Here is a 12,826-nt window from a genome sequence, read left to right as displayed (position 1 = left end):
TTTTAAACCCATTTCCACCTTTTTTTCCCTTCTCTTCCTCTTACTTTTTTTTCACGTTTTTTTACGTTTTTCTCCTTTTCGCCTCTTTTCTGGGCGTATTATTCTTCTTTTTCTTCTTTTTTTTCGTCTAATGCATACCCCATCAGTGCAGCAATGCTTATTCAATACCGCCAGCAGATGGAGACACTGGGGGATAATTTTCTAAGGATTTATACTGATTTTTCCTGTCTGAATTTGTCGCACAGAAAGTTGCAGGCCAAATATGTGTGACATTTCTGCGACTTTAGCTTCTAGAGCATTTTTACAACATTATACATAGGTGCTGAATACATAAAAAGCGACTGTTCAGCGACAGACAAGTCGCATCGGCTGAAAGTAGGCCAGAATGTCAGTCCATGTTGGAGCAGGTTTAGATACAGTCTAAAGCATAGATCTCAAAGTCTGTGCACAGAATTTAGCAAGGGCCTCGCACCTTCTGATGCATCAGGTAGGTGCACAATAGCATAGCCTAACCCTCTGTACTTTGGTCTATATTGATGCGGGACATAGACAGCCAGCTGATGACCAATCCATTAGTGCAATGGATGGCTGGAAGCATTTGTCTTTGCCTTTGCAATACCACAGAAGCAATGCATGGTCAATGTACAGCAATGACACACCTGTGTGAACAGCCAGGAGACCCCCCCCCCCATGTTATGTTACATAGTTACATAGTTAGTACGGTCGAAAAAAGACATATGTCCATCACGTTCAACCAGGGAATTAAGGGGTAGGGGTGTGGCGCGATATTGGGGAAGGGATGAGATTTTATATTTCTTCATAAGCATTAATCTTATTTTGTCAATTAGGAACATTCAGCACCCACCCGCTATCAAGGCAGCTGCCTATCATGTCATGCCCTACCTGCACAGGTGTGCTGGCTACTCAAATGATCCAATTAAGGAGGCCATTTAGTCAGCAGCAGCAGAAGTCCTGTGCCTGGACGCTCCAACAGGGGCCAGACACAAGCAGAAGCAGAAGCAGCAGAAGCAGCAGCAGCACCACCTTTTGTTTTTTGGCTGCAGCAGCAGCAAGGCCCACAGGGCTGGCTAGCTGGCTAGCCAGCAAGCAGGTAGCAATGAAAGTAGGAATCTTTCTTTTTAACCCTGTAAGGGGGTGGTGCACTGTACCCGAAGATACTGCCATATCGGGTCAATGCATAGGGCGACGGAAGCAAGCTTCGAAATCGGCCCCCGTTCTCAAAAATCCATTTAATATATGGTCCCCAGATAGGGGACGTATCAGATATTAAACTGATAAGAACAGATACTACACTTGATCTTAGCCAAAAGGCCGAGAAGCGATAACCGTGAAAGGGGCGGGCCCAACAAGGTCCCCTTCATGGGCACTATCACTGCTTGCTGTCAGGGAGGCTGCCAGACAATTTTCCATGCACACTCTGGGCTGGGGGGCAGTCAACCACCAGTACACACAGCAGAACCTAAACCCATACCATTATTGCTAAGCAGCAAGACAGGGGCCCATTGCACTCCCACGGGGCCTTTTTAAATGCAATCCATAACCCGGATTTGCCAGGAACCCTTCTTACTCCTCCTACTTGCATGTGACACTGGGCTTAGGATCTGCATAGGAAACACACACACAAGCACACACCTACCTTTGTTGCCTGCAGATGCCTCCTTGGCTGTCCCCAAACGGTATCAAACCAACACCCACGGGAAGCTGTAAGCATAGAGGACATGCCTGCACCCCATTGGACTTACCTGTGTGGGTTAAATCCGGGTTATTTGACAACCTATGGCGGTGATGGTTCTGCTCAGGCAGAGCAGTGCTGATGCTCCTCATAAAGCTGTCGCTGCTGTGAAGGTTCTAGGTGACATCACAAATCCCTTTGGTTACATACACAACAAAGCTGGGTTGTTGTTGTTTACACTCTGCAAGGCCTGTGGAAGTGAGTGACATCATAGCACTGTAGTTCTGAGGGTTCAAGATGGATGCAACAATCTCCTGTTGCTTCTATGAAGGCCGTAATAGACGACATCACCAAACAGCTCCATAGTCACATACACAGCAAAGGAGAGATGTTGTTTACACCTAGTGATGTCAGTGGTATTGAGTGACATCACAGCACAGTGCTAAGGCTCCTGGGCCTGGACACAGCAGCGGCTGCAATATCTCAACGGAGAATACGTTTATATCTATGTGTGTGTGTGCGCATATATATATATATATATATATATATATATATATATATTTCTCCGCCGAAATCACTTTTAAACCCATTTCCACCTTTTTTTCCCTTCTCTTCCTCTTACTTTTTTTTCACGTTTTTTTACGTTTTTCTCCTTTTCGCCTCTTTTCTGGGCGTATTATTCTTCTTTTTCTTCTTTTTTTTCGTCTAATGCATACCCCATCAGTGCAGCAATGCTTATTCAATACCGCCAGCAGATGGAGACACTGGGGGATAATTTTCTAAGGATTTATACTGATTTTTCCTGTCTGAATTTGTCGCACAGAAAGTTGCAGGCCAAATATGTGTGACATTTCTGCGACTTTAGCTTCTAGAGCATTTTTACAACATTATACATAGGTGCTGAATACATAAAAAGCGACTGTTCAGCGACAGACAAGTCGCATCGGCTGAAAGTAGGCCAGAATGTCAGTCCATGTTGGAGCAGGTTTAGATACAGTCTAAAGCATAGATCTCAAAGTCTGTGCACAGAATTTAGCAAGGGCCTCGCACCTTCTGATGCATCAGGTAGGTGCACAATAGCATAGCCTAACCCTCTGTACTTTGGTCTATATTGATGCGGGACATAGACAGCCAGCTGATGACCAATCCATTAGTGCAATGGATGGCTGGAAGCATTTGTCTTTGCCTTTGCAATACCACAGAAGCAATGCATGGTCAATGTACAGCAATGACACACCTGTGTGAACAGCCAGGAGACCCCCCCCCCCCATGTTATGTTACATAGTTACATAGTTAGTACGGTCGAAAAAAGACATATGTCCATCACGTTCAACCAGGGAATTAAGGGGTAGGGGTGTGGCGCGATATTGGGGAAGGGATGAGATTTTATATTTCTTCATAAGCATTAATCTTATTTTGTCAATTAGGAACATTCAGCACCCACCCGCTATCAAGGCAGCTGCCTATCATGTCATGCCCTACCTGCACAGGTGTGCTGGCTACTCAAATGATCCAATTAAGGAGGCCATTTAGTCAGCAGCAGCAGAAGTCCTGTGCCTGGACGCTCCAACAGGGGCCAGACACAAGCAGAAGCAGAAGCAGCAGAAGCAGCAGCAGCACCACCTTTTGTTTTTTGGCTGCAGCAGCAGCAAGGCCCACAGGGCTGGCTAGCTGGCTAGCCAGCAAGCAGGTAGCAATGAAAGTAGGAATCTTTCTTTTTAACCCTGTAAGGGGGTGGTGCACTGTACCCGAAGATACTGCCATATCGGGTCAATGCATAGGGCGACGGAAGCAAGCTTCGAAATCGGCCCCCGTTCTCAAAAATCCATTTAATATATGGTCCCCAGATAGGGGACGTATCAGATATTAAACTGATAAGAACAGATACTACACTTGATCTTAGCCAAAAGGCCGAGAAGCGATAACCGTGAAAGGGGCGGGCCCAACAAGGTCCCCTTCATGGGCACTATCACTGCTTGCTGTCAGGGAGGCTGCCAGACAATTTTCCATGCACACTCTGGGCTGGGGGGCAGTCAACCACCAGTACACACAGCAGAACCTAAACCCATACCATTATTGCTAAGCAGCAAGACAGGGGCCCATTGCACTCCCACGGGGCCTTTTTAAATGCAATCCATAACCCGGATTTGCCAGGAACCCTTCTTACTCCTCCTACTTGCATGTGACACTGGGCTTAGGATCTGCATAGGAAACACACACACAAGCACACACCTACCTTTGTTGCCTGCAGATGCCTCCTTGGCTGTCCCCAAACGGTATCAAACCAACACCCACGGGAAGCTGTAAGCATAGAGGACATGCCTGCACCCCATTGGACTTACCTGTGTGGGTTAAATCCGGGTTATTTGACAACCTATGGCGGTGATGGTTCTGCTCAGGCAGAGCAGTGCTGATGCTCCTCATAAAGCTGTCGCTGCTGTGAAGGTTCTAGGTGACATCACAAATCCCTTTGGTTACATACACAACAAAGCTGGGTTGTTGTTGTTTACACTCTGCAAGGCCTGTGGAAGTGAGTGACATCATAGCACTGTAGTTCTGAGGGTTCAAGATGGATGCAACAATCTCCTGTTGCTTCTATGAAGGCCGTAATAGACGACATCACCAAACAGCTCCATAGTCACATACACAGCAAAGGAGAGATGTTGTTTACACCTAGTGATGTCAGTGGTATTGAGTGACATCACAGCACAGTGCTAAGGCTCCTGGGCCTGGACACAGCAGCGGCTGCAATATCTCAACGGAGAATACGTTTATATCTATGTGTGTGTGTGCGCATATATATATATATATATATATATATATATATATATATATATATATTTCTCCGCCGAAATCACTTTTAAACCCATTTCCACCTTTTTTTCCCTTCTCTTCCTCTTACTTTTTTTTCACGTTTTTTTACGTTTTTCTCCTTTTCGCCTCTTTTCTGGGCGTATTATTCTTCTTTTTCTTCTTTTTTTTCGTCTAATGCATACCCCATCAGTGCAGCAATGCTTATTCAATACCGCCAGCAGATGGAGACACTGGGGGATAATTTTCTAAGGATTTATACTGATTTTTCCTGTCTGAATTTGTCGCACAGAAAGTTGCAGGCCAAATATGTGTGACATTTCTGCGACTTTAGCTTCTAGAGCATTTTTACAACATTATACATAGGTGCTGAATACATAAAAAGCGACTGTTCAGCGACAGACAAGTCGCATCGGCTGAAAGTAGGCCAGAATGTCAGTCCATGTTGGAGCAGGTTTAGATACAGTCTAAAGCATAGATCTCAAAGTCTGTGCACAGAATTTAGCAAGGGCCTCGCACCTTCTGATGCATCAGGTAGGTGCACAATAGCATAGCCTAACCCTCTGTACTTTGGTCTATATTGATGCGGGACATAGACAGCCAGCTGATGACCAATCCATTAGTGCAATGGATGGCTGGAAGCATTTGTCTTTGCCTTTGCAATACCACAGAAGCAATGCATGGTCAATGTACAGCAATGACACACCTGTGTGAACAGCCAGGAGACCCCCCCCCCCCATGTTATGTTACATAGTTACATAGTTAGTACGGTCGAAAAAAGACATATGTCCATCACGTTCAACCAGGGAATTAAGGGGTAGGGGTGTGGCGCGATATTGGGGAAGGGATGAGATTTTATATTTCTTCATAAGCATTAATCTTATTTTGTCAATTAGGAACATTCAGCACCCACCCGCTATCAAGGCAGCTGCCTATCATGTCATGCCCTACCTGCACAGGTGTGCTGGCTACTCAAATGATCCAATTAAGGAGGCCATTTAGTCAGCAGCAGCAGAAGTCCTGTGCCTGGACGCTCCAACAGGGGCCAGACACAAGCAGAAGCAGAAGCAGCAGAAGCAGCAGCAGCACCACCTTTTGTTTTTTGGCTGCAGCAGCAGCAAGGCCCACAGGGCTGGCTAGCTGGCTAGCCAGCAAGCAGGTAGCAATGAAAGTAGGAATCTTTCTTTTTAACCCTGTAAGGGGGTGGTGCACTGTACCCGAAGATACTGCCATATCGGGTCAATGCATAGGGCGACGGAAGCAAGCTTCGAAATCGGCCCCCGTTCTCAAAAATCCATTTAATATATGGTCCCCAGATAGGGGACGTATCAGATATTAAACTGATAAGAACAGATACTACACTTGATCTTAGCCAAAAGGCCGAGAAGCGATAACCGTGAAAGGGGCGGGCCCAACAAGGTCCCCTTCATGGGCACTATCACTGCTTGCTGTCAGGGAGGCTGCCAGACAATTTTCCATGCACACTCTGGGCTGGGGGGCAGTCAACCACCAGTACACACAGCAGAACCTAAACCCATACCATTATTGCTAAGCAGCAAGACAGGGGCCCATTGCACTCCCACGGGGCCTTTTTAAATGCAATCCATAACCCGGATTTGCCAGGAACCCTTCTTACTCCTCCTACTTGCATGTGACACTGGGCTTAGGATCTGCATAGGAAACACACACACAAGCACACACCTACCTTTGTTGCCTGCAGATGCCTCCTTGGCTGTCCCCAAACGGTATCAAACCAACACCCACGGGAAGCTGTAAGCATAGAGGACATGCCTGCACCCCATTGGACTTACCTGTGTGGGTTAAATCCGGGTTATTTGACAACCTATGGCGGTGATGGTTCTGCTCAGGCAGAGCAGTGCTGATGCTCCTCATAAAGCTGTCGCTGCTGTGAAGGTTCTAGGTGACATCACAAATCCCTTTGGTTACATACACAACAAAGCTGGGTTGTTGTTGTTTACACTCTGCAAGGCCTGTGGAAGTGAGTGACATCATAGCACTGTAGTTCTGCAGGGTTCAAGATGGATGCAACAATCTCCTGTTGCTTCTATGAAGGCCGTAATAGACGACATCACCAAACAGCTCCATAGTCACATACACAGCAAAGGAGAGATGTTGTTTACACCTAGTGATGTCAGTGGTATTGAGTGACATCACAGCACAGTGCTAAGGCTCCTGGGCCTGGACACAGCAGCGGCTGCAATATCTCAACGGAGAATACGTTTATATCTATGTGTGTGTGTGCGCATATATATATATATATATATATATATATATATATATATATATATTTCTCCGCCGAAATCACTTTTAAACCCATTTCCACCTTTTTTTCCCTTCTCTTCCTCTTACTTTTTTTTCACGTTTTTTTACGTTTTTCTCCTTTTCGCCTCTTTTCTGGGCGTATTATTCTTCTTTTTCTTCTTTTTTTTCGTCTAATGCATACCCCATCAGTGCAGCAATGCTTATTCAATACCGCCAGCAGATGGAGACACTGGGGGATAATTTTCTAAGGATTTATACTGATTTTTCCTGTCTGAATTTGTCGCACAGAAAGTTGCAGGCCAAATATGTGTGACATTTCTGCGACTTTAGCTTCTAGAGCATTTTTACAACATTATACATAGGTGCTGAATACATAAAAAGCGACTGTTCAGCGACAGACAAGTCGCATCGGCTGAAAGTAGGCCAGAATGTCAGTCCATGTTGGAGCAGGTTTAGATACAGTCTAAAGCATAGATCTCAAAGTCTGTGCACAGAATTTAGCAAGGGCCTCGCACCTTCTGATGCATCAGGTAGGTGCACAATAGCATAGCCTAACCCTCTGTACTTTGGTCTATATTGATGCGGGACATAGACAGCCAGCTGATGACCAATCCATTAGTGCAATGGATGGCTGGAAGCATTTGTCTTTGCCTTTGCAATACCACAGAAGCAATGCATGGTCAATGTACAGCAATGACACACCTGTGTGAACAGCCAGGAGACCCCCCCCCCCCCATGTTATGTTACATAGTTACATAGTTAGTACGGTCGAAAAAAGACATATGTCCATCACGTTCAACCAGGGAATTAAGGGGTAGGGGTGTGGCGCGATATTGGGGAAGGGATGAGATTTTATATTTCTTCATAAGCATTAATCTTATTTTGTCAATTAGGAACATTCAGCACCCACCCGCTATCAAGGCAGCTGCCTATCATGTCATGCCCTACCTGCACAGGTGTGCTGGCTACTCAAATGATCCAATTAAGGAGGCCATTTAGTCAGCAGCAGCAGAAGTCCTGTGCCTGGACGCTCCAACAGGGGCCAGACACAAGCAGAAGCAGAAGCAGCAGAAGCAGCAGCAGCACCACCTTTTGTTTTTTGGCTGCAGCAGCAGCAAGGCCCACAGGGCTGGCTAGCTGGCTAGCCAGCAAGCAGGTAGCAATGAAAGTAGGAATCTTTCTTTTTAACCCTGTAAGGGGGTGGTGCACTGTACCCGAAGATACTGCCATATCGGGTCAATGCATAGGGCGACGGAAGCAAGCTTCGAAATCGGCCCCCGTTCTCAAAAATCCATTTAATATATGGTCCCCAGATAGGGGACGTATCAGATATTAAACTGATAAGAACAGATACTACACTTGATCTTAGCCAAAAGGCCGAGAAGCGATAACCGTGAAAGGGGCGGGCCCAACAAGGTCCCCTTCATGGGCACTATCACTGCTTGCTGTCAGGGAGGCTGCCAGACAATTTTCCATGCACACTCTGGGCTGGGGGGCAGTCAACCACCAGTACACACAGCAGAACCTAAACCCATACCATTATTGCTAAGCAGCAAGACAGGGGCCCATTGCACTCCCACGGGGCCTTTTTAAATGCAATCCATAACCCGGATTTGCCAGGAACCCTTCTTACTCCTCCTACTTGCATGTGACACTGGGCTTAGGATCTGCATAGGAAACACACACACAAGCACACACCTACCTTTGTTGCCTGCAGATGCCTCCTTGGCTGTCCCCAAACGGTATCAAACCAACACCCACGGGAAGCTGTAAGCATAGAGGACATGCCTGCACCCCATTGGACTTACCTGTGTGGGTTAAATCCGGGTTATTTGACAACCTATGGCGGTGATGGTTCTGCTCAGGCAGAGCAGTGCTGATGCTCCTCATAAAGCTGTCGCTGCTGTGAAGGTTCTAGGTGACATCACAAATCCCTTTGGTTACATACACAACAAAGCTGGGTTGTTGTTGTTTACACTCTGCAAGGCCTGTGGAAGTGAGTGACATCATAGCACTGTAGTTCTGAGGGTTCAAGATGGATGCAACAATCTCCTGTTGCTTCTATGAAGGCCGTAATAGACGACATCACCAAACAGCTCCATAGTCACATACACAGCAAAGGAGAGATGTTGTTTACACCTAGTGATGTCAGTGGTATTGAGTGACATCACAGCACAGTGCTAAGGCTCCTGGGCCTGGACACAGCAGCGGCTGCAATATCTCAACGGAGAATACGTTTATATCTATGTGTGTGTGTGCGCATATATATATATATATATATATATATATATATATATATATATATATATATATATATATTTCTCCGCCGAAATCACTTTTAAACCCATTTCCACCTTTTTTTCCCTTCTCTTCCTCTTACTTTTTTTTCACGTTTTTTTACGTTTTTCTCCTTTTCGCCTCTTTTCTGGGCGTATTATTCTTCTTTTTCTTCTTTTTTTTCGTCTAATGCATACCCCATCAGTGCAGCAATGCTTATTCAATACCGCCAGCAGATGGAGACACTGGGGGATAATTTTCTAAGGATTTATACTGATTTTTCCTGTCTGAATTTGTCGCACAGAAAGTTGCAGGCCAAATATGTGTGACATTTCTGCGACTTTAGCTTCTAGAGCATTTTTACAACATTATACATAGGTGCTGAATACATAAAAAGCGACTGTTCAGCGACAGACAAGTCGCATCGGCTGAAAGTAGGCCAGAATGTCAGTCCATGTTGGAGCAGGTTTAGATACAGTCTAAAGCATAGATCTCAAAGTCTGTGCACAGAATTTAGCAAGGGCCTCGCACCTTCTGATGCATCAGGTAGGTGCACAATAGCATAGCCTAACCCTCTGTACTTTGGTCTATATTGATGCGGGACATAGACAGCCAGCTGATGACCAATCCATTAGTGCAATGGATGGCTGGAAGCATTTGTCTTTGCCTTTGCAATACCACAGAAGCAATGCATGGTCAATGTACAGCAATGACACACCTGTGTGAACAGCCAGGAGACCCCCCCCCCCCCCATGTTATGTTACATAGTTACATAGTTAGTACGGTCGAAAAAAGACATATGTCCATCACGTTCAACCAGGGAATTAAGGGGTAGGGGTGTGGCGCGATATTGGGGAAGGGATGAGATTTTATATTTCTTCATAAGCATTAATCTTATTTTGTCAATTAGGAACATTCAGCACCCACCCGCTATCAAGGCAGCTGCCTATCATGTCATGCCCTACCTGCACAGGTGTGCTGGCTACTCAAATGATCCAATTAAGGAGGCCATTTAGTCAGCAGCAGCAGAAGTCCTGTGCCTGGACGCTCCAACAGGGGCCAGACACAAGCAGAAGCAGAAGCAGCAGAAGCAGCAGCAGCACCACCTTTTGTTTTTTGGCTGCAGCAGCAGCAAGGCCCACAGGGCTGGCTAGCTGGCTAGCCAGCAAGCAGGTAGCAATGAAAGTAGGAATCTTTCTTTTTAACCCTGTAAGGGGGTGGTGCACTGTACCCGAAGATACTGCCATATCGGGTCAATGCATAGGGCGACGGAAGCAAGCTTCGAAATCGGCCCCCGTTCTCAAAAATCCATTTAATATATGGTCCCCAGATAGGGGACGTATCAGATATTAAACTGATAAGAACAGATACTACACTTGATCTTAGCCAAAAGGCCGAGAAGCGATAACCGTGAAAGGGGCGGGCCCAACAAGGTCCCCTTCATGGGCACTATCACTGCTTGCTGTCAGGGAGGCTGCCAGACAATTTTCCATGCACACTCTGGGCTGGGGGGCAGTCAACCACCAGTACACACAGCAGAACCTAAACCCATACCATTATTGCTAAGCAGCAAGACAGGGGCCCATTGCACTCCCACGGGGCCTTTTTAAATGCAATCCATAACCCGGATTTGCCAGGAACCCTTCTTACTCCTCCTACTTGCATGTGACACTGGGCTTAGGATCTGCATAGGAAACACACACACAAGCACACACCTACCTTTGTTGCCTGCAGATGCCTCCTTGGCTGTCCCCAAACGGTATCAAACCAACACCCACGGGAAGCTGTAAGCATAGAGGACATGCCTGCACCCCATTGGACTTACCTGTGTGGGTTAAATCCGGGTTATTTGACAACCTATGGCGGTGATGGTTCTGCTCAGGCAGAGCAGTGCTGATGCTCCTCATAAAGCTGTCGCTGCTGTGAAGGTTCTAGGTGACATCACAAATCCCTTTGGTTACATACACAACAAAGCTGGGTTGTTGTTGTTTACACTCTGCAAGGCCTGTGGAAGTGAGTGACATCATAGCACTGTAGTTCTGAGGGTTCAAGATGGATGCAACAATCTCCTGTTGCTTCTATGAAGGCCGTAATAGACGACATCACCAAACAGCTCCATAGTCACATACACAGCAAAGGAGAGATGTTGTTTACACCTAGTGATGTCAGTGGTATTGAGTGACATCACAGCACAGTGCTAAGGCTCCTGGGCCTGGACACAGCAGCGGCTGCAATATCTCAACGGAGAATACGTTTATATCTATGTGTGTGTGTGCGCATATATATATATATATATATATATATATATATATATATTTCTCCGCCGAAATCACTTTTAAACCCATTTCCACCTTTTTTTCCCTTCTCTTCCTCTTACTTTTTTTTCACGTTTTTTTACGTTTTTCTCCTTTTCGCCTCTTTTCTGGGCGTATTATTCTTCTTTTTCTTCTTTTTTTTCGTCTAATGCATACCCCATCAGTGCAGCAATGCTTATTCAATACCGCCAGCAGATGGAGACACTGGGGGATAATTTTCTAAGGATTTATACTGATTTTTCCTGTCTGAATTTGTCGCACAGAAAGTTGCAGGCCAAATATGTGTGACATTTCTGCGACTTTAGCTTCTAGAGCATTTTTACAACATTATACATAGGTGCTGAATACATAAAAAGCGACTGTTCAGCGACAGACAAGTCGCATCGGCTGAAAGTAGGCCAGAATGTCAGTCCATGTTGGAGCAGGTTTAGATACAGTCTAAAGCATAGATCTCAAAGTCTGTGCACAGAATTTAGCAAGGGCCTCGCACCTTCTGATGCATCAGGTAGGTGCACAATAGCATAGCCTAACCCTCTGTACTTTGGTCTATATTGATGCGGGACATAGACAGCCAGCTGATGACCAATCCATTAGTGCAATGGATGGCTGGAAGCATTTGTCTTTGCCTTTGCAATACCACAGAAGCAATGCATGGTCAATGTACAGCAATGACACACCTGTGTGAACAGCCAGGAGACCCCCCCCCCCATGTTATGTTACATAGTTACATAGTTAGTACGGTCGAAAAAAGACATATGTCCATCACGTTCAACCAGGGAATTAAGGGGTAGGGGTGTGGCGCGATATTGGGGAAGGGATGAGATTTTATATTTCTTCATAAGCATTAATCTTATTTTGTCAATTAGGAACATTCAGCACCCACCCGCTATCAAGGCAGCTGCCTATCATGTCATGCCCTACCTGCACAGGTGTGCTGGCTACTCAAATGATCCAATTAAGGAGGCCATTTAGTCAGCAGCAGCAGAAGTCCTGTGCCTGGACGCTCCAACAGGGGCCAGACACAAGCAGAAGCAGAAGCAGCAGAAGCAGCAGCAGCACCACCTTTTGTTTTTTGGCTGCAGCAGCAGCAAGGCCCACAGGGCTGGCTAGCTGGCTAGCCAGCAAGCAGGTAGCAATGAAAGTAGGAATCTTTCTTTTTAACCCTGTAAGGGGGTGGTGCACTGTACCCGAAGATACTGCCATATCGGGTCAATGCATAGGGCGACGGAAGCAAGCTTCGAAATCGGCCCCCGTTCTCAAAAATCCATTTAATATATGGTCCCCAGATAGGGGACGTATCAGATATTAAACTGATAAGAACAGATACTACACTTGATCTTAGCCAAAAGGCCGAGAAGCGATAACCGTGAAAGGGGCGGGCCCAACAAGGTCCCCTTCATGGGCACTATCACTGCTTGCTGTCAGGGAGGCTGCCAGACAATTTTCC

The 12,826-nt window shown here is 46.1% G+C and overlaps 6 non-coding genes across 6 annotated transcripts; all 6 read right to left on the bottom strand.

Annotated features, from left to right (window-relative positions):
* Nucleotides 1-1,153: 1,153 nt before the first annotated feature.
* On the bottom strand, nucleotides 1,154-1,344 carry LOC130321219 (U2 spliceosomal RNA). The gene has a single exon (XR_008866980.1). It is a non-coding gene; the product is annotated as a U2 spliceosomal RNA (small nuclear RNA).
* Nucleotides 1,345-3,425: 2,081 nt separating this feature from the next.
* Nucleotides 3,426-3,616, bottom strand: LOC130321243 (U2 spliceosomal RNA). The gene has a single exon (XR_008866999.1). It is a non-coding gene; the product is annotated as a U2 spliceosomal RNA (small nuclear RNA).
* A 2,089-nt stretch (nucleotides 3,617-5,705) lies between these two features.
* Nucleotides 5,706-5,896, bottom strand: LOC130321241 (U2 spliceosomal RNA). The gene has a single exon (XR_008866998.1). It is a non-coding gene; the product is annotated as a U2 spliceosomal RNA (small nuclear RNA).
* A 2,089-nt stretch (nucleotides 5,897-7,985) lies between these two features.
* LOC130321240 (U2 spliceosomal RNA) lies at nucleotides 7,986-8,176 on the bottom strand. The gene has a single exon (XR_008866997.1). It is a non-coding gene; the product is annotated as a U2 spliceosomal RNA (small nuclear RNA).
* Nucleotides 8,177-10,279: 2,103 nt separating this feature from the next.
* On the bottom strand, nucleotides 10,280-10,470 carry LOC130321230 (U2 spliceosomal RNA). The gene has a single exon (XR_008866990.1). It is a non-coding gene; the product is annotated as a U2 spliceosomal RNA (small nuclear RNA).
* A 2,080-nt stretch (nucleotides 10,471-12,550) lies between these two features.
* Nucleotides 12,551-12,741, bottom strand: LOC130321218 (U2 spliceosomal RNA). The gene has a single exon (XR_008866979.1). It is a non-coding gene; the product is annotated as a U2 spliceosomal RNA (small nuclear RNA).
* Between the last annotated feature and the right edge of the window lie 85 nt (nucleotides 12,742-12,826).

Source organism: Hyla sarda, unplaced genomic scaffold (assembly GCF_029499605.1).
Source record: "Hyla sarda isolate aHylSar1 unplaced genomic scaffold, aHylSar1.hap1 scaffold_2236, whole genome shotgun sequence".
Lineage (NCBI taxonomy): Eukaryota > Metazoa > Chordata > Amphibia > Anura > Hylidae > Hyla > Hyla sarda.
This window is presented reverse-complemented; position numbering and strand designations above follow the sequence as displayed.